We start from the raw sequence: 26,266 nt of genomic DNA, 5'->3' as shown, positions 1-26,266 counted from the left end.
TGCTAGCAGCAATATAATATGGTTTATTACAGGCAATCTAGCAGCATACTTTTGAGCCCAGGGTGACCAAGGCCTGCAATACAAAAGTGATTGTATTTAAATTTTACCCATATCCTCCACAGCAGACATATCAACGTGACATCAAAGATAAGTATTTGCAACACAACATAGCTGAGCAGTATTTTCAGAAAAGTGTAGTTTTAAACACTGCCAAATGCACACGGGGCATAAAGGGCTTTCAACATAATTGGAGTGCTGATGTTCAACACATCTGCAACAATCCTTCAATAGGCTTTCAACATTAAAATGCAGCATATTTTCAACAATATACCAATGATCTTTCAAATTGAAAAGCCACAATGGTGTTGCTACAAAATGTCGCGGGCCAATTATCAACCCTTGTCAACAAGTTCCTCAATAATGTTTCAACAATTCCCCAATGATCTTTCAAGGTCATTTGTTGGCGTTGACCAATAACATTTCAATAACCTTCAAACGATTTTTTGTAAGGGGTAGCAGCACTCCACGGAAGGCCCCCACAAGCGCCTCACGGTGCAGACGATTCACAAGGCTATTCATCAATAGTTTTGTCTGCGGCTCTGTCGCAAGAATTCATGAGGCCCTGGTGGCGATGCACCCTGGAGAGCGGCACCACAGTTTCCCCTGCTCCCGCTAGCAGGGATCGCGCCTGTAGATTATACTATAACAATTTGTGTATTGCAATATACATGCGTATTTTCAGTTAGAAAAAACGAGCTCCACGGCACGCTTCCACCAACTACCACCGAATGGAGGTAGTGCACGTAGATCCCTAATGCCTGCACAAGTACGCCTAATACATGGAATAACGGCAAGGTATGCATGTGCGATGCACAGTTCTGAACTTATCCTAGCCACTCCAAATGTAATGTGAAACCCAGTGAGGTGCGGCTTTGCGGAATTGTTTTCTTCTTACTGGTCCAACTTATGTTTAAAAAAACTGAATACCTCGGAACTATCTTCATTATACATTCCTGAGTGCGTCTGTCGTATATTAGACTGTTCGTTTATCGAAAAGAATCTATAATTTATAGTATAGTGAATAATGTAAATGTGGCAACCAAATGGTAGTGTTGTATTGCGACAAAATAACCATAAGTCAGATACAATGAAGGCGCACATAGTGCTTGGAGTGCCTTATTAGTGATTTAGCAGCTGTTCGTAGAACTCCGACATTCTTCTGCGATGCTTGTAAAAACCAACAATCCGAACATTCAAGACGGTGCTTTAGAAAGTTCACCTCGTTCACCTCTGTAGCCAATGTTTCTGCCCAGATATTCAAAGTTTCGAACAGCTGATTGTTCTCGTTTTTTATATGTGGTTTATGCCCAATTTTATTGCATTATATAAGCTATAATGAAGTTGACTTAAGGCGGCAGTGTTGGAAGGGATTGTCTCCATCCTAAAGAATACTGTGACAATAATGTTTCATAACGACACGGCTATTCTTAAATTTATACTTACAACAATACATTGCTGACTTACTGTGTCAAAGACTTTACTACTTCGTGCCTATCTCATCCAGTTTCATTCTTCATTCCTATTTCGCAACAGCTGGCAAAGGGAAAGGAGCACCGTGACGATTCATTCACACTGCAACATCCATCTTGACTATTTGCGCAGAATGAGCACTCGGTTTTTTGTTTTTTGTTATTCATTTATAACAAAACTTACAAAGCGAAACCACTTTTTCTTTTTTTTCATTTAGAAAAACCTTACAAAGGGGTGCCGACAGGTGTCACAGTTTAAGCAGCCGAAAGTTCCAACCTTGCAAATAACTGAATATAATGCGTTTTTCCCGTTTATCAGCTACTATCTTTTATTAATCGGCCTTGGCACGATTGCCTAAAGTTTATCAGTGCGTGAAGCAGTATCGCTTAAGCACATGCTCAGCACTGGCCCAATCCAGGTCTGCTCGTTAAGAATGCAATCAGCTAAGTATGCTTACCTTGTTGTCATGCGAAAGCATTATGACTTCCCTAGTTAATTGGTTACGAGCACGATACACGACGTTATACATTACCACATGTCCTTCACAACTATACCTTAATCCACGTTGATCGTACTTGCTCTCACTTGCACAGACTTTAATGCAGCTTAATCCACCCAATTCACATGAGTCCACCTTAATCCACTTTTGTCCACCCTAAGCCACCTTCCTCTAATTTTTACCAACCTTAACCCGCCGTAATGCAATTTAAATTATCTTCATTCACTTCACTTCTCCTTTATTCACTTTACTACACCATATGTCACGTTACTCTAGCTTGTTTATTTCACTTTACTCCGGTGTAATTCACCTTAACTCACTTTAATTATCATTCATTACCCATGATGACTACTAAATAATGCTATACCACTTACTATCTTCTGTATAAATTGTGACGTCATACAAGACGCTGATGGCATAACTGTTTATGATGGTATTTGGTGCCGTCACTTGACCACGCCGCATTTTCTGCCTTGCTGTACATACAATGCTTTAGCAAAAAAATACTACCCAGTATGCAGCCTGTAATATAACTGCAGAATAATGTACAAGCTCCAGAACTCCCTTAGATGTTGCAATAGCCGTATATTCATTACATGAGCACTTAACAGATTCCTTGAAGCGTACATAGGTCTAGAGGTGAGCGTGTTTTGAGCAGCGGGTGAGGAAATTGGCTCCTGGTGAGGAAGGGACGACAGTAGCTCAAGAGTCACGTGAGTGGCATAGACAGTACTCCCGGTCCTATCCAGGTCATGAAGAAAGGATCGTGTATTGTGTGCGTTAACATTGTGCTGATCCATTGAAGAGTCTAAAGCTGAGGGTGTCTGCATACATTGAGTAGTGAGTGATGAGATCAGCTTGTTTCTAGGAGGTTAAGAGTGTACTGATGTTGGCTGTCCGGTACCCGAGCAAGTAGAGCCAGCTTGCTCTGGAGAGTAAAGCAGATTACGAAACTTCGTTTAAATGGGGGAATATGAGAAAAGAAGCTCGTTGAATTATTTAGTGAATGAGAAAGTTCACAGGAAGCCATAGAAGTGTTTCACGAAGACTTTGGCGCGCATTCATCGGGTCAAATGCATGCAGTAATGGCATTGCATAAGAGACACTCGAGTATAGATTGACATCCTGCAGACTTTTTCATACGTAATGCAAGTGCCCGCAGTAGTATGTATATGTATCTCTGCGGGTTCGCTTTGCTAATGTTTAGACTATACTCACCTTTGCAAGCTTGCCTACCTTCATCTCAAAATCTGCGTGTCCAGTCTCATTACTACTGCCGCTGCTGTTGTGATGTTCTGGGCGATGCTGCATGACAATTCATATATGTATATATAATTGCTCAGCATTACAAGGAATCCATAAATATTGCGTTCTTGAAGAATTTTTGTCTCTATATTTCGAGAGATTTATTAGAGAAGTGTATCTTTCGAAATTTACAGGCTTGCGTAGTAACAAGCGTTGCGCAATTTGTTGCCGAATTTTACCCCAGCTTTGACAAGGCTATTTGTATGCGTTCAATGGGGCACGAAATGCAGCCTCGAACAAAAAAAGACTCTTGTCTTTTCACGTCGTGATGCCATATCAGGGGAAACGTCATCCGATGAATTCATCCCACCCCCTCACTCACAAACTTAGCGAGCATCCCATTCAAATTAGGAATGGTGGTCATAGAGAACACAAAACTATCTGGCAAAACGCGGTCTTGCCATTCATAGACCTACATTGAAAAATTCATGATAAAAACGCGAAGTTATTCAGATGTACTAAAATGCTACGTCACCTCGACATCCACAAGGAGCTTCCCATCTGGAGCGCACTTGGATGGGGCGACACAATTACTACCAGGATGTATCATCATACTAACCGCTCTGGCGCAGTTTGCTTACCTAAAGTTTCGATCGATGCCATGCCAGAAATGTCGCTACTCTATGGCGGCTTTTTGCGACTCCATCTACCACGCAGCAATTTTCATGATATGTTCTGTGGGATCCGGAGCTTTAAAATTCTGTTGATGCCGATTCACACACTATTCTTGAGCACGCATCACATTCTAATAATACTTCCCATCATTCCTCGAGCAGAAATATATACTTACCTACATATCTACTGTTCGACGTAGCTATACACGCTAACTCATTCAGTTTGGCCACCAGATTCATGTTGAGCGAATTTTTCAGGCATGTGTTAGAGAAATACAGTCAAGAAATATCAGTTTCTTGTGCGCCAATTTTACTGTAGTATTCTTACAACAACTCTCACCACACCTCGCGACGAGTCCGAATAAAGTGGGCGCATACTGCGAAAAGTATCCTCTCGAATCCAGGTAGAATTTGAAAAGGCAACTCAACAACAAGGTTAACAACCTCTGAATGTTCTTAACTCCTTTGAAATTCTAATAATGAGTAAAAAATAAACGTAGTAAACATCAAAAGCGTTACGTATTTTGGTCAACCCGAATGTGTGCTCTGTTGCCTAATGGAAGGGCAACAGACCAGCATTTTTTTGCCTATACGTGCTGTCTTGTGGCTTGGTGACGTCAATGTAAAGCGACTGTTGAAACCGAATCTATCAGGACAAAATAGATGGTATTTGAAGGTAGGAGTTATTAATGAATTGGCGCTCGAACGTCACAAGCGACACACGTCATGCCAACGATTCTCGAAAACCCCACCGATGTCATTTAAAATTGCGTTTTGCGTCTGAAACAGAATTCCCTGTTCAGTGTTTCTAATTCAGACGTAAACCTGTTAGCACGGTAGTTCGACTGCTGATAAAGCTGCCTTACTCTGCCGCTCATAAAGGTGTAAGGCTTCATAATTGTGGAAGTCTTCCTCTCCGTCGCATTTTTGCCATGCCATCGGTTCTTGTCAGGCGAAATAGCCCGTTAGTCGCTTTCCCATTGAATAGGACGAGCTGTGATGCCTCAAGATTCTAATACACAGATTAGTGGCCGGACTGCTGATAGATTAACAATGTTTTTGTGAGTTTCCGAGCCATCGCGCTAGCCGTTGTCTTCACAATGTAGCCGAAATAGATATGGAAGACTAGTTGAGAGCGAACTTTAAGGTGGCCGATTGCTCAATTATGATTTTTCGAGAAAAAATGGCTGTTCTAAATGAAAATACTAATTACTTACATGATTATCTGAACAAGTGCGCCACGTTATCTTGCTTTAGCTAAAGCAAGCATAATCGTTCAGTGCTGTAGCCGCACACACAGGATTGCGTGCGCTAGCCGCAATCTTGTGCGTTTCTCGTTCGTGATGTCGTCCAGCACGCGTATTTTAATGCTTCCGCAGGCTATCTATCCATGCATCTGTGTGCCTTTATGTGTTGGTGTATAAATCTTTTATCAAACTGTTTTCTCGATAAACTAGGTCACTGGTTAGTAAGTGGTGGAATGGGTAGCGCCATTTGATGTCGTGAGCAAGTAACACGGTTCAGAACCAGCCGCCGAGCCAACTTGGGTCAACGAGTATGTGGCATGGCGGACTTCGGCATCTTTGATGCCGACATGGATTACTGTAGATGTGAGACTGGTTGACGCTGCTTTTCGAAGAAACTCCTCGAGCGCGACTAGGAACATTGTGTATGTGTGTAGGTATGTGCTGCCCTTCAATGAACGTATCTGACGAAAAGTTGGGAAACGAGGAATGGGCAACAGGGAACGCGCCGCTTTACAGTGATGAAAAGCATCCCTTAGAATTGATTCGAATTTGAGCGGAATCGAACCCACGTCACACGGTATCCTCAATGAGAGCAACCCGACGCGTTTGTAGGCTGCGGCACATATGTGCTGGCTATGTACTTCTTTCAGACAAACGCTTTTCAAGTCAACCCTTTAGAGAGAGAGAGAGAGAAACTTTATTTGGTTCCTTCAAGGATTTAGCGCCTCGAGGTCTCGGTCGTCTTGGGCGCCGGCGACTTGGAGCCTCTTCCGGCAAGGGTGGGCCCCTATTCCAGGGCTCCACTCATCCTAGCTACCTCACTAGCGTGCTGCACTAAGGCCCTTTGGGCCGTGAGCTCGCAGCTGGTAAGCCGACTCTCCCATTGCTCCGCACTCGGGTTATTGTGTTAGTGGAATCATTGATTGTTTTTACATTCCCATTTGACATGATATAGTGTGGGTGTAGCCCCGCACCATGGGCAGGTGTCTCTGTATTGTGTTGGGTACATTTTGTTTAGGATGCATAAATTTGGGAAGGAGTTTGTCTGCAATCTGCGCCAGCTCGTTGCTTCCTCCTGCGTTAGAGCTTTGTGCGGTGGGGGTATTTGGCTCTCGTCCCTCTGTGTAAGCTTAAGATTTCTGTGTATCCTCCTTCACAAGCGTGTGGGTGATACTCCGGGGCGTGCGACTGCTCTGCTCGGAACGTGGTCTCTCGGGCTAGGCTGTCTGCCCTTTCGTTACCCTCTATGCCTGCGTGGGCCGAAATTCAAATTAACTTGCGTGTAACGTTCCTCTCGGTGAAGTTGGCTCCGCCAAGAATTCTGAGGCCGGCTTTGCTAATCCTGCCCCTCGTGTAATTTCTGCATGCTTCCTTCGAGTCTGTTAAGATGTTTAGAGGCCTGCCTGTCCTATATCCTTTTAGTGCTGCCAGCGCCACGGCAATTTCATCGGCCTCCGCTGTGTCGGCTGCCTTTACCGTCGCACATGTGATCAGATTTCCGTCGCCGTCCACCACCACCACCGTGGCCGTGCGCTTCCCTTCTCGCGGGTACGTGGCAGCATCCGTGTACACCGTGTTCTCCAGTAGCGCTAGTGTCTTTTCCACGTATTCGGCTCGCGCCTGTCTTCTGCTCTCGTGGAGGTTGAGGTCCATGTTCTTAGGTACAGGCCTAACGCTTATTGCTTTTCTTAAGCAGTCGGGCACGTCTGCGTATCTATCTACGTGTCCGCTCGTGTCCCGTCCCAGCCTAGTCAGGAGCGCTCTGCCTGCAGGGGTGCTTTTGAGTCTGGCTTTTTCGGTTTCAAGCAGGGCTTCCGCCAGTTCACTGAAAGTGTTGCTGATGCCCAGTTGGAGCAGTTTTTCGTTTGACGTGTTTTTTGGCAGATGGAGAGCCGTCTTGTATGCTTTCCTGAGTATCGTGTCCACCTGTTCTCTCTCTCCTTTGGTCATCGCGTGGTACGGTAGCGAGTAGATGACTCGGCTGACGACCAGGCTGCCGACGAGTTTGAGTGTGTCTTCCTCTTTCATGCCGTATTTTTTGGGAGACCCTGTTGTCATCCGGCCCACCTGCTCCGTCACTTTGCTCAGCAGGCTGATGGTGTGGCTGCATTTTCTGCTGGCCTGTAGCACATGCCCAGGATTTTGATCCTATTGTTTTCTGGGATGTTTTGACCGTCAAGCGTTACTTCCAGAGTTGCTTGGTTGGGGTGTCTACCTACTCTCAATAGTTCGAATTTTTCTGTGGAGCATACTAGTCTCCTCTCTCTGGTGTACTTTTCGACACAGCGCGCAGCCTCTTGTAGCTTCTCTTGTTTTTCTCCCAGTGAACCTTGCGTGACCCAAACCGTGATGTCGTCCACGTACATCGCGTGATGGATGCCCTGAATCTCGCCGAGTCGTTTTGCCAGGCCAATCATCGCCATATTAAATAGCACGGGCGATATCACGGAGCCTTTAGGGAGCTGTCCCATGCATGCTCTAGGCATGTGGCGCTTTTCAATTCACCTTTTGTCATATTTGGTTACTATGTGCAATTGATTGGGTGGCAAGCGAGGGAAACAATTCTCCGTGTTTCCAGGCACCCGAGAACCTCCCTTATCGTCTCAGCGGCCACGCATGAATTTCTCGGCAGGGCCGCAAGACGGCGCACTGTTCCCACAAAGAAGTGCGGGACAGGAGCCCTGCTGCAGCATGACGCGCTTCGCAGCGTTCGCAAGCACCGGTGCCCCATTCATTTTGGGGGCCACGGCGACGCTACGTGGCACCGAGTACTTTTTTGGAAGCACGAAAGAGTACTCACGCTGCAGCACACGCCACTTACATGCCTTGTTTCCACGGTGGAAATACAGTACGTCGATGTTCGATGTATTGCTGACGCATGACTGGCGACTTTCAACGTGAGATGTGTTTTGCCAAATGCATTCATTTTTCTTGACTGAGAAGGTGGGGCGTGGGTGGAGGGGGAGGCCAGGGCGCGAAATATGTTGTGTCACTGTAAGTGAGGCCTAACACGCTATCAGGGACGTAGTTAGTGCACTGAATCATTCGCTCGACAAGCTTTACGCGTCACTTTTGAAGTCCATCGAATACTTTCTAGCCATTGTGCTATTTTCCAGCCACTGCGCGCGGGAGCCTTCAATAGGACGCCCAATGGCAGTTATGACATGTTTTTAGATCTTAGAACGCTTCTTATGGGTCTCTAGTGAGCAGAATCGCAAGTTAGTGGTTGCAGGTGATTTTGAGATTATTTGGTTTAACGTGATTCCAACTAAAAGCTAATAGGGATTGTCAGTATGTACGGTTTTTATATTGTTTCTACAACCTCAACATGAATCACGGACACGTAAGTGACTTTTGTTACATTTTGTCATAACGAGTACCAGGTTCGGTAAATATACCGCTGACGCCATACCTTGCGATATCGCTGGTCATTTGTTTTTGTTTTTTTCTAGAAGAACATGCAGTCGGTCGTGCAAAAGAAAAACACAAGCGCTTTTTGCAGGATATTTCGGATAGAAACTTGACCCGATTTAAGCAAGCCCTGCAACAAGCCATACAGGAGTGCATATATACTGTGTAGGAGAGCATATATACTATAGAAAATTCCGATAAGGCGCAGGTTGAATCTTTAAGTGCAGTAAATAAGCGCTTACTATCCAAATTTTTGCCAAAAGATTGCTAAGCGGACACACTAAATAAAATAGCATCGGCATGCAAGGATATATGCGATAAAATTAAATCCAAGGAACAGCCTAAAGCTAGTTTCCTTAAAACCAAGGATGTAAACGAATTTGCGGAATTCAAGCGGCTTAGAAGAAACGTTGTGAATTTGCTCTGGAAATTGTGCTCGGCGTATTAACTCGATCAAATTTCACATGGCGTTAAGCATACCAACCTCGGCTGGAAAAAAAGTTTCAGTCAGGTATTTTTTACGCGATTTCAAACCGAAATACTTTTGAATTGTCTATGCTGTCGCCTTTAGCCTTAATCTGCCTAATCTACACTTCTCCCATTTGTAACAACCTCATTTCGTCTGTATCCGCTTTAATCTACCTTATTCTACTTTATTCTAGCTTACTCCACGTAATTCTACACTTTTTCCAGGTTATTCCAACTGAAACGGCCTTAATCTAGCCTAATCCGCCTTACTTTGGTTTATTCTACCTAAGCAACATTGTTTCATTTTATGATCTACCTTAATCCACCTAAATTCACTTTAACCCACCTTAATCCACATTGATCATGTTTTTTCTGCATTTCGTCTTGGACACCACCAGCTTCCCGGCCTGATGGGACATATGATGCCTTCGTGTCAAAAAACATTGCTCGGGCGTAACGAAGCACGCATTAAAATTGACTTAGTATTGTGACCGCCAGACGAAGAAAACGTTTTAGCATTAGGCCAAAGAAAACGCCGCTCACAACTTTGCACGCTGTCTACAATCTTCTCATCTGCCACAGTTATTGTAAGTATCCTGAAATATAGTTCTTAACATTTTCGGTGAACGTGCGCCGTGCCCAAAAAGACCTCACTTCGCCTGTCCATCTTGCAGTGAGTCCTACGTCACGTACATCCAGGACGGGTTTCCCTCTGTACCGCAAGGAGGATCCAAAGATGCCCGAACATGATAAAGTCGTGCATGTTTTTAAATGCGTAGCACATCGCGTCCTTCATCTCCTTGTGTTTAGAACTATTTAACTGTGCAATCCATCATCACAAAATGTCGTCAGTTTGTCGGAAATTTCGCGCACGTCGCGCACTTTCTTCCTCGGCTCCTCGAAAAAGGCACCAATTTCATTTGGGGCCCTGAGCAAACTGGCGCTTTCACCGAGCTGACTAGGCTGCGCACCTCATCTCCCATACTCGCTTACTTTGATGCGTCAGCTAAAACAAGAAGTCGGTACTGATGCCAGTTGCCATGGTTCGCAGCTATCTTGGAAAGGGCGAGAAGGTGCTATTGCCTGCGCCGGCCACCTTCTCTGTCCTGCCGAGCGCAGGTATACCATCACTGAAGGCGAGTATCTGGCTCTCGATTGGGCAGAAGGTTAATTCAGCCCTGTTTCTACGACCAGCAATTCACAGTCATCATGCCCATGCTCAGTGACGGCTGTCTTCGCTGAAAGATCTTTTGGGGCGCGTTGGCCGCTGGGCTCTGCGCCTTCAAGAATGCTATTATGTTCTATGCAAGACGGGCCAGTTAAAATCAAGATGCGCACCATGTGTCGCGCCATCCCGTCGACATACCTGACGTTGCTGCGGCCGGCATACCTGTCAACGTTTTCTCTCTGGTTGCTCTTCGCGATATCAGAGCGGAGGAACGTCCTGTAATAAGGTGTTACAAGGAGCAACGTTTCCTTACAAGACCTTATTCAACGGTTGACATCAACGGCGCCAGATCCTTTCCTTCGCATGCTCAAATTTCAAGATGACATATTATATTGCTCTAACATGCGCCTCGACGGCCCTGACCGACTCTTCGTTGTGCTTGCGCATCTGCGTCAGACTGTCTCTGCCGAGCTTCATGGTGTACCGATTCCCGGTCACCTTGGCATGTCACGGACTTACGAACGCGTTCGTCGGTGGTTCCTTTGGTCTGGTCTTTATCGTGACTTCTGCTGTTATATCCCTACGTGTGACCTTTGTCAACGATGAAAATAGCCGAATACACTGCCTGTTGGCTGTCTTCAACCACTTGACCTATCATTCGAACCATTCCTCCGTATGGGTGTCGACATTTAGGCCCTTTTTTACGTCTGCTTCTGGAAATAACTGAATTTCTGTGACAACAGATATGCCACGCGATAAGCTCTTCTGACAAGCTGTGCTACCGATGTCGCCGACTTCCTCCTAGCCAACGTTCACCAGAGTATCATAGCTTCTCAACGACCGTGGCCGCTACTTTCTTTTTAAAGTTGGTAAGGCCATTCTACACTCCAGCTTGGTTAAGCACAAACTTGCGTCTGCTTACCATACACAAACAAACGGTCCAAGCCAGCGTCGCAACCGAATCCTTACTGACATGCTCTCCATGTATATCCCCGCTGACCAATGCGACGGGGACGTTACATTGCCGTTCGTTTCCTTTGCCTATAATTCTTCGCGCCACGATACCTTAGGCGTCCTCTTGGCCGCTACAATACGCTACCTTCAGACATCACTCGGTCTGCTAGTCTGAATTTCTTATCCGAGTACGGCCGTGAAGCCAAACTCAAAGCGCAAGATGTATGCCATATTGCCTGAGGTCGACTTGTGGACTCGCGTGAAAATCAGCGGCGCTTATAAGACCCCCCCCCCCCCCCCATTTTGGCATTCACTACACACCGGGAGCCCAGGTTCTCCTGCGGTCACCGTCGCGACGCACTAGCGTCTCCGAGAAAATACTTTCACGATACTCTAGCTCTTACCGCCTCTTGCATCAAGTAACTGACGTCACGTGCGAAATCGTCCATCTTGGCCCCACCGTGGCTCAGCCTCGCTCCGACATGATCCACGTCGCGCGTCCCAAGTCATATCATTCGATTACCTGCTACTCAGAATCGGGTCGATGCTTAAGCCTACAGGGGTCATGTGATAGGCTCACGAAGAGGACGTTTTAAGATCACCCCGAAGAAGACGATGCTCCTAACCTCACGTGCTGTCTACTATCTTATCGGCTGTTACAGTAATTGTAAATATCGTGTAACTATAGCTCTTACTTCTTTTACTCCGCAACAATATGTTACGGTATCAATTATGTTTGTGGTTCTGTTTAGTGAAATAGTTTAACTACTTCTTCATTAACCAATTCACAAACAAGGAAACGCAAGGCCAAAGAATAATATAACTTGTACAAGCCTCAACACCACATTTTTTTAAGCCAACTGACGCTCAAGATCTGGCATGCGCAATTGCAAACTTTAATATCAGTAGCGTTTGTGCCGTAAACAAATAGCATTTGGGATCATTAAGTAGCTTAGGCATAAGATTTCGCGACCAGTAGCGCACATCTGTATTCATATCCTCTCTGCTGGTGTATTTCCCTAAAACATGCAGATTAGACAAGTAACCATAATTTTGAAAGCTGCTGACAATATAGGCTGAAGAACTATAGAGTGATATCAATTTTCCCCTTCTTTTGCGGTGATAGATAAGCTCTTCTGTACGAGTTTGTCTATTCATCAAAGCGATGATTACCGTGTAATTTCAGCATGGATTTCATCAGAATTGTTTGGTGGAAACCGAGCTGCTTAAGGAAACCGAAGTAATCGTTCAAAATTTTCCAGAACATAGTTAACAGTATACGTAAATTTGCCGAAAGCGCCTGATTCCTTACAACAAGAAATACTTAATGATAAACTGCAGTCGTACGGTATACCTGGCATAGCGTTCGACCTCCCAGTTTTTTCTATGAGGTATCGTAAACAATGCGTATCAATATGGGATTCTTTGTGTGATACACAATAATTAAAGATGGAAGAACATCAGGCCAGTATATTGGGGCCAGGTTTATTTGGAGTTTTTGTTCATGACCAACACTATTTTACCTTAAAATCACATGTAATATTACTTTGTCGTGTTGAAGGAACTATATCACTAATTACCGGTAGAAAGCCTGACGATATACAGGTTATATCTGGTGAAACAATGCCGCTCCTGTTCGCCCCCCAAAAAACAGGGTCAGATCAGTTCCTGTGGATTATGTTGCACTTACTAATTTATCTCTTTTTTGCATTTTTTTTTATTCATGCGATGCTTTTTTCCGTCGTATTCAGGAAAATATGTCCTTTGTGAAATAATTACCTGCGCATTTGTGTAAAGCCAGTCATCTGTAAAGATGTTTGTAAACTGCTGCTGCTGTGTAAATGGATAGCCACGCAGGCAAGCTGCTGATCTCATTAGTTTGTCGTGGCTACACGTTCCTCGTATATTTTGTTCAAGGAAAACAGTTTCAAATTCAAATTTTCTATGATTGTGATCCATCGCGCTCCGGCCCGCATACCGCCGCCACACCTTTATCGCGGAGAAATAAAAAAAATGCTTCAAATATATTCTGGGGATTTACGCGCCAAAATCTCCATACGATTATGAGCCCCGTAAAGCAGTATAAGACAATCGGAAATAATATTGACTACCTATGATTGTTTACCATGCACCAAATGCACAGTACGCGGGCGTTTATTGTTTCTATTTTTTTGTTGGCGTCCATATCTAACCTCCGTGGCACTCAGAAAGCCCTTCTGGGCGCGGTGGCCACATTTCTATGCAGGTCACAAGCAAGAACGCCCGTTCAGGTGCCACTGGTGATTCAAATTGCTGCACAACCATCCTCGTCCCTTTTCAACGTGAAATTTCATCACGTGGCCAATAAACAATCAATCATTAATTCACACAATGCGTTTACTCGACGCTTCTTAATAGAGTTCGTGGACTTGAAACATGCGCAGCATTTTATAAATAGCAACGACACCATCCCTAATCACACAAGCCCGCGCATATGGCAGTTTTGTGGCCAGAGACAATTTTCTTGGATGACACTGCTGAGGAGATTCAGCAGATGCAATTTTCTTAGAACGTAGTTACCGCATCAAGCCGCGTAAAATCAAGAGCACAGGCCGATTTTCTTGCATGTTCTAGGGGCAGTATATTGCAACCTATCTTCTGGTTACTACATAGATGATAATGATTGCGCAGACACCGTCAGCATGATGGTTATTTTCTAAGCGTTATTGTTGTTTTCCGTACAGATTTCCTCATAACCGCTTGAATAAACTCTAACTTCCTCCATCAAATATGATGCAGATGGCATTTTAAGGGTATTTGGACAACATATTGGTCTTACTGGACAAAGGCTTCAAGAACAGACATTTATCCGCTGCTTGATATTTACCACGAGGATAGTGTTCGTGATGCTTCCTCCCTGAGCCGACTTATTAGAATTATTATTTGATGCATTCCCGAAGATTACTCCACCACCTGAAAGGTAAAACAAAAAAAAAACTTATCTTCAGCGTAGTCGTGTTTTTTACCACAGTTACAGGCGACACCCCTCAGAACGACGACTTTACGCGAAGCTCTATAAAGATCAATTTTTCAGCCGAATCGACTGCATACTACGGGCAGCGCCCAGAGGTTTTACTATGTGATCTTGAAAATCACAAAAACATTTCGAAGAAAAAATGCTAATTCCATTCATAGTTTAGCTTTAATATCGATGCTACAATCCCAACCACATCTTAGTAAGTATAACTTTCAGAGTTAGTGAGGGCTCAGAAATCTGGCATGTCTAGGTCATCCTGAATACTTATTGAAGCACCCAGGTTGCAAACTTTTTCAACAGGCCATTCGGTGTTTTACTTACAAAGAAATCAAATGTGTTTAATCAAATGCCCTACCAATGAAAAATGTCGCACTTTAGCGATAGGAAAATATTAGACGATGACACAAAGTAAGTTCCGTTGTTTTGTCGGCCGCATAAAGTGCAGAAAACTCGCTCACTCGCCTAATTGTACTCGCTTACTAAATGACATTAATTTAACAGTCATGGTGCCACGCGCACAAAGGCAAACGTGAAGAGATATCACTCAGTGACGGAAAACGCTCGCTGTCGCAATGTTGGCATAATGAAAAGAGCCGGTAGAGCGGCCGGAACGATTCTTGCTGCTTCTGTTCTCACGGCATCTCCGAAGCTTAAAGAGATCGACAACTGGCAAGAACGTGTTGTGAAACGTTGAAGAAAATGAATAGACTATCATTTATACTGATAGAATCCATCACGCTGTTGGTGTTTCAAGTAGGGGTCATAAGTTTAGATTGGAAAAGAAAGCCTAAGAAACAAGTGGCGAGACCTAGCGGGGAAATCTTTGTACTTGGGATGTAGTCTGTGAGATTACCGTACGTAGGAGGGATGTTATAACGTACAAACTAATTATATCTTCAGATTGTAGTTGCTGTATAATTAGACAATGGCATTTTGTTCTAAGCGTTGGAAATCAAAAGCGCACGCATGGCTATGTCAACATTCTGAACTGCGCATCACGTGTGAAAGAGTCGTTTCGCCTTCGATCCGATTGGTTCCATTTTGAGTTGTTAATTACGAAAACGGTTAGACACGAAACCACAACAACACATAGCTATTATCATATAAATATTTAACACTTTGGAAGACATGAATCGCAGAAACAAGAGCTTCATAAACTAAATAATACTTTCTCACAGTTATGGCCGCACTTGTCATCTGCCTCCCACCATAACCGGCACATATTCACTACAGCGCTAAGCTATCACAGTTTTCAGCATGTTTCCAGTGAAATACTACATCTTCTATGCATATCGAAAAATTCTTATGAAAGCATTTTTCACGCGTTTTCCGCAATACGACTTCAGGATTAGACACCCTAGCCGGTAAGCTTTCCATTGTATAAAAAAGAAATCAGGTAGCATCCAAACTGCTTGTCAGCGCCTTTAGGAATTTTATTTATTGATATATTTATCGATTTATTTACTTATTTTCTTATTTATTTATCTCAGTATCCTCAGCGCCAACAAGGCATTACACTGGGTTGGTACAATGCAAAGATGGCAATTGAACAAGCAGCCAGAACATGTTAAAGCAAAATTGCAAAAACAGTTCAAAAAACATGTCAAAATACGTCAAAGCGAAAGAACACAAACAAGAATTCCACCGCACCCTGATCACAGCAGAGAAACAATACATAATGTGAAACATATTACGTGACCTTCAACACAAAGCTCGCGGGAAAACAGCGATTCTTAGAGCAGCGGTCATTTCGGCTCCCGATCTGACTTTACACATCTCTGTGGATGATCTTCAAGATACCGCACGTGAACGTCAGATGTGTATGCCCTCCACAGCGTGGACAAATGTGAGGTGTTTGATCAAATGGCCTTGTAAGGTTCCTGCTCAGCGATGAAAAGTATATTAAGGAATTTTGTGCGTGAACTGATGCTCGAGAGGAACTATTTACAATGCATTTACACGTCTGGACTGGCCGAAGACAAAGATGGATACGAGGTCGCTCCAAAATCCCTGGTCCGTATCGTCTTCTACATTGGTGCGGCCGATCGCTTAAGCGTCGAATGTTTTGTGTGTTAACACTGATAGTGATTTTTGGGCCTTCTTCATGGCACGACTGCGACTATTTTCTAGTACGCACGTAATAATGAATGACTGAAAGCAATTTAAAAATTGCCTCTCACACGTACTTGATGGCTTGCCAATAAACTTAATGAACTATTCCTTTTTTTCGAATGTCGCAATGTCAAAAAATAGCCACGTGGTTTCATTCAAAAGGGGCTTGCATCCGCAACGCACGAAAAGCCATACAAAGAGAGAACATTAAAGACAGGGAGGCCAAGAAATCTTGAGCGCTATAACATAAAACTATCCCAAACTATTCTATTCCGATGCTGCAATCAGCCCTCCGCCATTGGTCAAAAACTTGTTTACACCACCCCCAGTTCGCTTGTCTGTCAAACGACGTCGCGAAAACCGTGATAGGTACCCATCTGATATGACGTGTATACACCGTATGTGCATGACTGGAGCGAACGAAAGAAAAGGAGTTATTGCTCATTGGATGACTTTTCGTCATTCGCTCTCGGGTATTTGTCAACAGTTTTCAGGCTGCGCCCACTGCCCGTCGCGCGACGTCACAAAAGTGCGAGGATAGGGATAACTTTAATGAGGTGCCGGCATACGACGATTTAACGTGTCGTGACGCTGGCCAAGCGTCGACCCGTGGTTATACCCTACTCAGCACTAGCCCAGTTGGGCCCGTTTGTAGTGGGTCATGAGGCTTGTGCTTTTCGAGCGCACCCCGGGCCTGCTGGACGGCCCATAGTTGCGATTCCTTGTCTGCAGACTGCAGTGCACCTTGAAGTTCTGGCGGGTAAGTCCTGGAGGTAGCTGCCGTCGGGAACCTGGCACAGTCCCACATGATATGCCATTGGTCCGCCGGACCCGCTGCACAAACACCGCACAGCCCACTCGGATAGAGCTCTGGGTGAAGCACGTGCAGCATTGCGGGGGCGAGGAGTGACGCGGTCTGTATTTGTCTTAGTATTACGGCCTCCTCCCGACTGAGTGCCGGGTGGGGAGGCGGCATTGTCCGTCGAGCTAAGCGGTAACACTTGGTTACTTCGGCATAACTAGTCAATCTGTCCTTGGTTTCGAACCACCACACGGAACGGTCACTCTCGGGGGCACGGAAGGTAAGCGCTCGTGCCGCCGAATGAGCCGTCTCGTTGTGGTTCGGTGAGGATGAACATTCGCCGGCGTGCGCCGGGAACCACTTGATACGGACGGTGCTGCCGCGGTCTTGAAGTTGGAGCTTGCCGATGATGGCGGCCGCCGGCGCGCATATTCGCCCCTTGGCAAAGTTGCGCACGGCATTCCTCGAGTCGCTGAGCATGGTGCGACACTCGGCCTCGGTGATCGCCAGAGCGATGGCAACCTCCTCAGCGTCTGTGGCGTTCGTGCACCGCACGCTCGCCGCCGTTGTCTTGGTGCCGGTAGCCGCCGCAACGACCACCACCGCGAAGCCTTCCCGCTTGTATTCCGCGGCGTCCACATACCGGGCGTGCGGGTCTTGGTCGTGTTGTTCAGTGAGGGTCTTGGCCCGCGCCTGCCGCCGTTCTTGATTGTATTCTGGGTGCATGTTCTTCGGGATGGGGTCCACGTAAATGTGGGCCCGCGCCTCATCTGTGATCTCGCACGGTTGCCGGCTGGGAGCTTGGGGGCTGTAACCCAGGGACGTCAGTATACTGCGGCCCGTCTTGGTGGTAGAGAGCCGCTCGAATTGCGCGCTGAGCTGCGCCTCGGCTATTTCTTCTAGGGTGTTATGGACGCCGAGCTGCAAGAGCCGAGCCGTACTCGTGGTCTCCATTAAACCCAGCGCCGCCTTGTAAGCCCGTCTGATCAGCGTGTTGATCTTGGTCCTGTCAGTGACGTGCCAGTTAAGGTAGGCCGCAACGTAGGCGATGTGACTGATCACGAACGACTGGACAAGGCGCACGAGACTGTCTTCACGCATGCCCGCCCGTCGTGCAGAGACTCACCAAAACTCACCACGTCAAAGTGACGTGTACGCGTTAAAGATGCATTAGTATGCCGAACAAGAGCAACATATTTTTTTCCGAATATACGCAGGTTGCCCCGTTCTGAATGAAATAAAAGATGGCTCCTGCCTATCTCTCATGCACTCGCTACTCACACCAGCCGGAGACAATCCTTTATTTGGCTATAATAAAACTTTGTGCGTGGCCATGTAACGTTTTCGTGTACTCTCGGCACGTTTACGGCGTCGCCCTGCCAACTCTTCCTTGCTGAGGATCCGTTTCAGTGGCATTCTTAGCCTGCCGTTGCATGCCGCCTCTATTTTAGACAAGCTACCGCCAGCTATGTAATGGAAAGCAGAACAATCGCAGACGCTGGCACGACCCTCTTCCTCCGGTTATCTATTTTCAGTGTGCTGGCTCAGTCCCATCGAAACCCTCTACACTTGAACATGCTCGTGGCCTCCTGGCAGCACATTAGAAACAGAAAACCGCTGAATGTAGGCAATGCTATTCGTCTTGAAAGCAAAGAAATGTGACCGCTTATAAGCTAAGAGAGTGTTTGGTTGGGCTGTTGAGGTAACGTTGCGGGTAACCGCCTGATGCTTCCGTCGACGGTTACGCAAACGTGACTTAAACAGATTGAAATAAAAATATATGTCAATGTCAATGTCAATGTCAAAAATATGTCAATGTCAATATATATATGTTTACAGTACGATTAGAATAGTTTTAGGTTATAGGGTTCCTTGGTTCTGAAAGTCGGGAAGAGTAATGACCAGAGGAGGAGGAAAGCGGCAAAGTGGGAAGGGCAACGATGCCTATAGGAGCAGAGATAAAGCAACAGGATTGGTTTAGCACTAGCGCCAATGTCAAGCGCCAACGTCACGCGCTTGCTCGTGCACGCATGACCACTCTCACGACTTCTAGACATCACGCCACAGCTAATGCGCTTTAGAACGAAAAAACCACGCTACAAGTCCGTGTTCACAGCGCGTTCACGCGCTCATACGCTGTACACACGTTCTGCGTGATCGTATGCAGAGCGTACTGCTCTCGAACGCGGCGAACTACGCCGAGCATTCTATCACAAACGCAGAACGGGTATTTTGTAGAAACGCACTTTGTTCGATATAATTTTCTTATCCTCCAGTGTACAAAAATGAATTAGGCGACACGTGGCTTAGACCAAAAGGCGTCAATAAGTGTAGCATTACAGCATATATTCGTTGCTCTGTCCCAGGCTGGAACGCAGACACGTCTGCACACAGCATTGTGTTAAGAGGAGGATGCATTAGGGCGCTGATTTCAGGGCCACTTAAACTGGAAATAATCCTTAGCGCGGCTTGACATTCATAAAACATTTGACTAAAGACATCATGCTGGTAGACGTGCTTTTACCGGAGCCCGTTGAATAAAAGAAATATCTGCCACCTATGCGTGCATACAAGGTGGGGTAGGGGTAATTAGACTCAGACGGATCAAAGAACGCGTACAAAAACGCACCGCGACTATGACTGCAGGGGAAAGTAAACGGGGGCAACATAATGTAAAACTATTCTAATATGTTTTTATTACAATCTCCTGACGTCAAATTTACGTAAGAGCCGGCGCAAGCATCGCGCGGTGCACTGCGATCAGTCCGCTTCCCCTTCCATGTCTCGCGGTGGCTGGTTGAAAATCGCACGGCGTACTACAGAAGGTTAAGAATGGCGCTAAAGCTGATTCTCAGCCAAGAAGAGTTGGCAGAGTTATGTCGAAAACTTGGTCTGTCAATGCTCCATGAAATATACGGGCATGAAAAACAGTTTTATTATACGCAAATAGGCCGATCCTCTCCGGCACGTGCCAATAGCTAGAGCCTGAGCGATGAGCGGGCAGCCATCTTCTATTCCTTTCTGAATGGAACAATCTCCGGCTATTCAGAAAAAAAATCTGTTTTGTTCGGCATTTGAATGCATCTTTATTCACATCACTTTGACGCCGTGAGTTTTCATGGTTTGGTGATTTCGCGTGAGAGACAGGGCGAATGGCGCAGCCCGGAATCTTTTTACCAATAACAGAAAGCTAGCGTGGAAAAGGTATTAAATCAGAAGTAATTAATTTTCGGTTGTTCAGTCTAATCATGCATAATCAGTGTATACACGTCATATCAGCCGGGGAGCTGTCGCTGTTTTCGGGGCCTCGTGTGACAGACGGACGAAGGGGGGGTGACCCCCAAAATTGTTAACCAATTGCGGAAGGCTAATTGCACAATTGGAATAGAAAACTTTAGAATAGCTTTACGTTATAGCGCCCCAGATTAATAGCAGAGACGCCATGCTCGATGTCGAGTTCGCGGTGCCAATAAGTGCTCATAGCACCATATGAAAGGAATATATCAGAAGGAGATGCAAGCAGCAAATTTATCAGGAGTTTATTAGTTAACAAACATCTCCTAGTGATTGCAGCCCTGTTTTGAAAGCGTTTACCCTTCACGAGAACCAACCGCGCTTTCATGTGAATTTAACCGCTTTCGCCGACGGATCCCGAAGATGGCGGTCTGTAACGCGGGCATAAACACGGTGGTAAGGGGAGAGAACATCGCATTGCTTCCCGCGAGAGGTAGCATTTTGAGAAAAGGGCGACCCTTGCTGCTATAATCATTCACTCTCTCCCTATCTCACAGCGGTCTTTAAGACGCTGCGCCTTGTGTTGAAGACGCAAATGCTGTAGCACAGGCGCTGGCCTGACTATACTTTGGGATGCCGCGCCTCTGATGACAGCCATCTTCGACCATAGGTGATCGAAGACGCTGCACGGTGTTGCTAATTGGTCTTCAGGAAAATGGCGTTTCCGCATGCGGGTAGGCCACGGTGGTAAAAGAAGCGGTAGCGCACGATGGCGCGTTGGTTAGCGGAATGTTTTCGAATCGTCCCCTAGCGACGTCTGGCGTTTCGGGGCGCTTTCGTAGCTGCTTTTGTTGAGGTGGTCGTTGAGCTGAATGGGCTTCCGGACTGGTCATTGAGGACGAGACGCTCGAAGTACCGGGTTGACGCTCGCGTGCGTAGGAGTCAAAGTGATAAAGTTACCGTGGTCCAGGAGGCATAGTGCAACATTATGCCGCAAATGAACAGTACTAAAGTGTGGTAAATGCATTATTGTGTAGCCACCGGGGTTACGTTTTCGCAAAATTTTTGCTTTTCTCTAGCCCACAGTTTAGGAGCCGCGCTTTCCAGGAATTAGGCATGAAACGGATAGAGCCGGAAACATGTGCTACACAAGGTGAATTAGTATAGGCTTGTATATTTATTGTTTGTTCCAACATACAGCAGCCTCATTGGGCTATCAGGAGTGTGCAGTTAAAATACATTGGTAGTAAGGAAGAAAGAAATGTACACAAGCGAAACAAACATAATATGGGAAAAATGAATGGGCAAGAACAATATGCAAGAATTCAGCATACAATAATGATCGAGCATGGCATAGTAAACTATTGAACATTTCTACAATGCTGAAAAGGAAAACTCTATTTAAGCGCATTTGTTGTGCTCTTCAGCTTCGTGCAATAAGCTGACGTGTTATTTTTACAATAATAATAATAATAATAATAATAATAATAATAATAATAATAACAACAACAACAACAACTCCGAGGACACTTAAGCACTCCTTCCGAGTTTTGAGTGCGGAATTAATTAGCTCGAATTGAATGCCGCTGCGCGCTCCTTCGAGGTTTGCGCTGCGAGTAATGTATCATAGCTGCGCCTGCAGTCTGAGCCAGCAAGCAGCAGTAGCCTGCGGTGCCAACGGCGTACGCCATGGCCGTACGTCCCCGACGTACCGCGCGACGACAGACCGATGAAACCGCGGCAGCCACCAACGCCGCTGCGCACGCGCAACAGCTATGTGCGGATGAGCTAGGGCTTAGGGCTGATTTACGCTCGATTTTTCGCGCGACCGCACGCTTGCGGTGGCGCGAAAAATCGCACGTATGCAGCACCTGTGCACAAATTACCATTTACACTGTGTGCACAGTGTATACCTTACACACTGTAAACCGAAATTTGTGCACAAGTATTTGATGCGTGCAATCTTTCGCGCGACCGCACGCGTGCGGTGCGGCTTGCGGTGACGGGCGGCTCAAGCGTAAATCGGCCCTTAGGACTCATTTACACCGGCGACTTGAGGAGGTCGCGCGACCATTTGCGACTCGCAATCAAAATGCGACCGAAGGCGACTGATCTTCACACCGGCAAGCCCGGCTGAGCGACAGGACGAGCGCTCGTCCTGTCGTCTTCTCTGTCTGTGTCCCTGTTATTTGCATTAGTCGTTTAATTAGTGACGATGGCCTCTCCCTTAGCGAAACACGTGGCGCTCCAGGGAGGGCAGCAGGTGTTCCCTTTCGCCAACTCTGCTCCGTCCAGGCTACCCCGTGACGCGGTGTCACATCCAATGGAAATTTAGTCGGTGTTTCGCCGATGAAAAGTATAGACGCCGGCCCTTTCGCTCAATGAGCTATTTGACGCCTTCTCATCAAAAGATTGTCGCTACCGTGGCCTAGAAGCACATTTGATTCGCCTACAATACAGCTCCTAGCTAGCATACCGAAGGACACGGTAACGTTGTTCTTTCATTGGCGAATGCATTCAACGCTAAACTATCGTCATATGGAGCTCGTAACATTTACTCCGCCAGGCACATGCCTATGCAGGGAGTCCCAGCTTATTTTCGTAAGAGTTTAAACATATGCAAGCGCCACGTAGCTGCACACAATACAGCTGATGTTATTTGCCGTCGCTCGGAGATACCCAAACTTTTGTTTCTTTCCGCCTAATTAGATAATTCTTCTTAATTTATTGATCAACTTCCCAAGTATTATAATTGCATGAAAATTGTGAAACTGCAAATTGTAGAGCGACATGAAAAACTCCCGATGCAGCTTTTTGTTACTCAGTACGTGCTACATAAAAGTGTTTTTCTAAGCGTGAAAGAAGCCCCAGAATACATGCAAAGCGCCTCGAGCGGTCAGCCGCACGATAATTTTGCGTGTATTTGCAGGCTTCTTTCATGATCGGAAAAACACTTTTATGCTGCACGTATTGACCAACAGAAAGTTGTATGGGGAGTTTTTCATGTCGCTCTACAATTTTTCTCATTGACACCTCTAATGTAATTTTAATATATATGAAATTGACTAATTAATTAAGCTAATTTTCTAGACAGGCGTAATGAAAAAAATAGTTTATCTGCAAGCGAAGCTAAACAGCATTATGTTTGTTCTGTCCAGCTACGTCGCATTTGCATATTTTAAAGGACTTGCTAAAGTAAGCTGGGACACCCTCTATAGTTCCATGACTGCCTCATTACGTGAGTTTCAACATTCTGGCCCTTCTACCTACTGCACACGTGCCAACCAACCGGCAGCTTTTTAGTCTCGTTAACTATTGCGTACAACTTGGCAGACCTGCAACCCTGATAACGAATTTCTCAGATATGGGACCCTCTAACGTAAAACTATTCCAACCTGTTTTGATTACAATATCCTGACGTCACATATACGTAACCACCGACGCAATCATTGGGCGGTAACCTGCAGCGCTCTCTAGAAAGCCCAATCAAACGCGCTTTTCGTTTATAGGATGTCACTTCTTTTTTTTTACTTTCAAAGCGAATAGCATTGTCTACCTTGAGCAGTTTTTCTCATCTAATAGGCTGAGAAAAGCCAAGGAGCACGCTCAAGTGGAGAGGGTTTAGTGTGGCTGAGACAGCACAGCGAAAGTATATCACCACAATAGGAAGCTGGTGCCGGCGTCTGCGAGTGTTTCTATGGTCCGCTTTGCTTTATTTGACTTGCGGTGGCTGGTGGCAAATCTCGGCGGCGTGTGACGAAAGGTTAGAAATGCCGCCAGAACGGATCCTCTGCAAAGAACACTTGGCAAGGCAATCTCATATATGCGCCGAAAGGGCTCGATAACGTCTTACTGGCACGCGAAATCTTTTGCTCCCCGGCAGCCCCAAGTAGCCGGCGCCATAGCGATCGGTGGGCAGCCATCTTCTGTTCGTTCCGGAACGGGGTATTCTGCGGCTATCCAGAAAAAAAAAATCAGTTTTGCTCGGCATATTACTGCGTCTTTAAGCCGCCGTGGTTGCTTAGTGCCTATGGTGTTGTGCTGCTAAGCACGAGGTCTGGGCACCGAATCTCGGCCACGGCGGTGCCATTTCGATGGGGCTAAAATGTGAAAACACCCGTGTACTTAGATTTAGGTACACGTGAAAGAACCTCAGGTGGTCTAACTTTCCGGGGTCCCCCACTACGGCGTGCCTCATAATCAAAAAGTGGCTTTGGCACATAACAACCCATAATTTAATTAATTCATTTACTGCGTCTTTGACGCATACACTTCACTTTGACGCGGTATGTTCTCGTGGTTTTGGGACGTCGCGCAATAGACAGGCAAAGTGGGCGCAGCGCCAAAGCGTTCGACCAATAGCAATTGGTCAAACAACGCCTTTTTTATCGCTGGTGGCGAAAAAGGCGTCGAATCAGAAATTGTTATTTTTCTTTCGTTCGGTCTAATCATGCATAATCGGCGTGCACATATGATTCTTGATGAGGTGTTTTCGTGGTTTTCGTGTCATCGGCGCAGCGGCTGTGGTTCCACAATTTTTTACCAATCGTAGAGGGCTGATTGCAGAATCAGAATAGAAAAGTTTGGAATAACTTTACCTTATAGCGGCCATCTACTTCTCTCTCTTATTTCCGCTAAAGGTAACATACATAAGGTACTGCGTGGTGCCAGTCCTTGTTGCTGCCCGCATAAACAGCTGGCCAGCGACTCTGCTTAATGATCCGGTGCGCTTTCGCGCTGAATAGGAAGTCGTACTTGTCTATAAAGTGTATTGAGCATGGTGAGAGGAATAGTAGAGTTTTTCTATGCTACAGATTATTTATAAATTTCAAAATCCGTTTAAGCCTCTAAACATAGCATTATGTTACCCGATACGAATTCGAATGAAATAGAAATCAGAGAGCCATTAGCAAAGGGTACGTCCTGCTACTCACATGTCATGAATATGAAACAGAAGACAATGTATGAACGCATATCTTCAACCTTTGCTTCAGCGTTCGCCTAAGTTTCCACTTTCTCCGACACTGACGAATGCGCTGTGTCGCTCAACAAGTTCTGCATGCATAGAAACAGGCATCATACCTATAATAGCCCCCTTTTCTTGTAACGTCGCCTGAAAATGTACAGCTGTTGGCTCTGAATAGCAATCGCGCGATTCGAGTTCTTATTTTCGTTGCGGTCTCTACGCGAACGAGAACACGCAGTTAATTCCTAACGAAAAACTTACTATAAAAGAGATGAACATAGGCAGAGTTTTTTTACTATTCTTCCTTATAAAGCGAGGATATTATTGCGTGAAGAAATGCTCACAAACTTTATGGGCTTGTTCTCACACATTTAACAATACAATGGATAACTCATTAAAATTATATTTAGCAAAAGTGAACAAAATGTAAAAGGGAATCTTGAAGTGTGTTTGTCAATTTGGGATTAAAGGGCAATTGCTAAATCCTAGCTATCGTCCTGTATAGAGGAGTCACACGAAATGCTTCAAAACTCACTCCCCTTTCTTGGCTGAACCGAAATGTCGTGCGGCCGGTCCTACGTAGGTCAAACTGGCAGCTGTTTCACTGACTCTGCACAGGCACACGAGCCTTCTATGAGCACCGGCATGGGCAATAATCTCCCCTTGTACTGCAAGAAACGCGACAGCAAAAGCACGTTGCCGTATCTGGAAGATACTAAAATCCTTTCAAAGGCACGGTCAAGACAGAAAGAGAAGTCATCGCAGCATTCAGCACGGCTAAAACGGGTGTTAACTGCGTTAGCTCACCTTTATCACTATCAAGGAAGGAGTTGAAACCCTTAGATGGGCACATTATGACTTACCCGTGCTCTCAAAGCACATGTGGCCATGGCATTTTTGGCCACTTCCTTGTGAAAGATTTTATCGCGGTTGTTGCTTG

General features: G+C 45.7%; 1 long non-coding RNA gene across 2 annotated transcripts; it reads right to left on the bottom strand.

Moving 5' to 3' along the window:
• On the bottom strand, positions 1-25,452 carry LOC135916066 (uncharacterized). Of its 2 annotated transcripts, none has more exons than XR_010568827.1 (5): positions 25,295-25,452; positions 14,063-14,148; positions 3,248-3,334; positions 1,504-1,593; positions 1-73 (listed from the first exon to the last, which is right to left on the bottom strand). It is a non-coding gene; the product is annotated as an uncharacterized lncRNA (long non-coding RNA). The 2 variants fall into 2 exon arrangements; XR_010568828.1 differs by having other exon boundaries at positions 1,525-1,593.
• Between the last annotated feature and the right edge of the window lie 814 nt (positions 25,453-26,266).

Source organism: Dermacentor albipictus, chromosome 7 (assembly GCF_038994185.2).
Source record: "Dermacentor albipictus isolate Rhodes 1998 colony chromosome 7, USDA_Dalb.pri_finalv2, whole genome shotgun sequence".
NCBI classification, from domain to species: domain Eukaryota; kingdom Metazoa; phylum Arthropoda; class Arachnida; order Ixodida; family Ixodidae; genus Dermacentor; species Dermacentor albipictus.
Note: the sequence above shows the minus strand (reverse complement) of the source record. Positions and strands in the feature narration are given on the sequence as shown.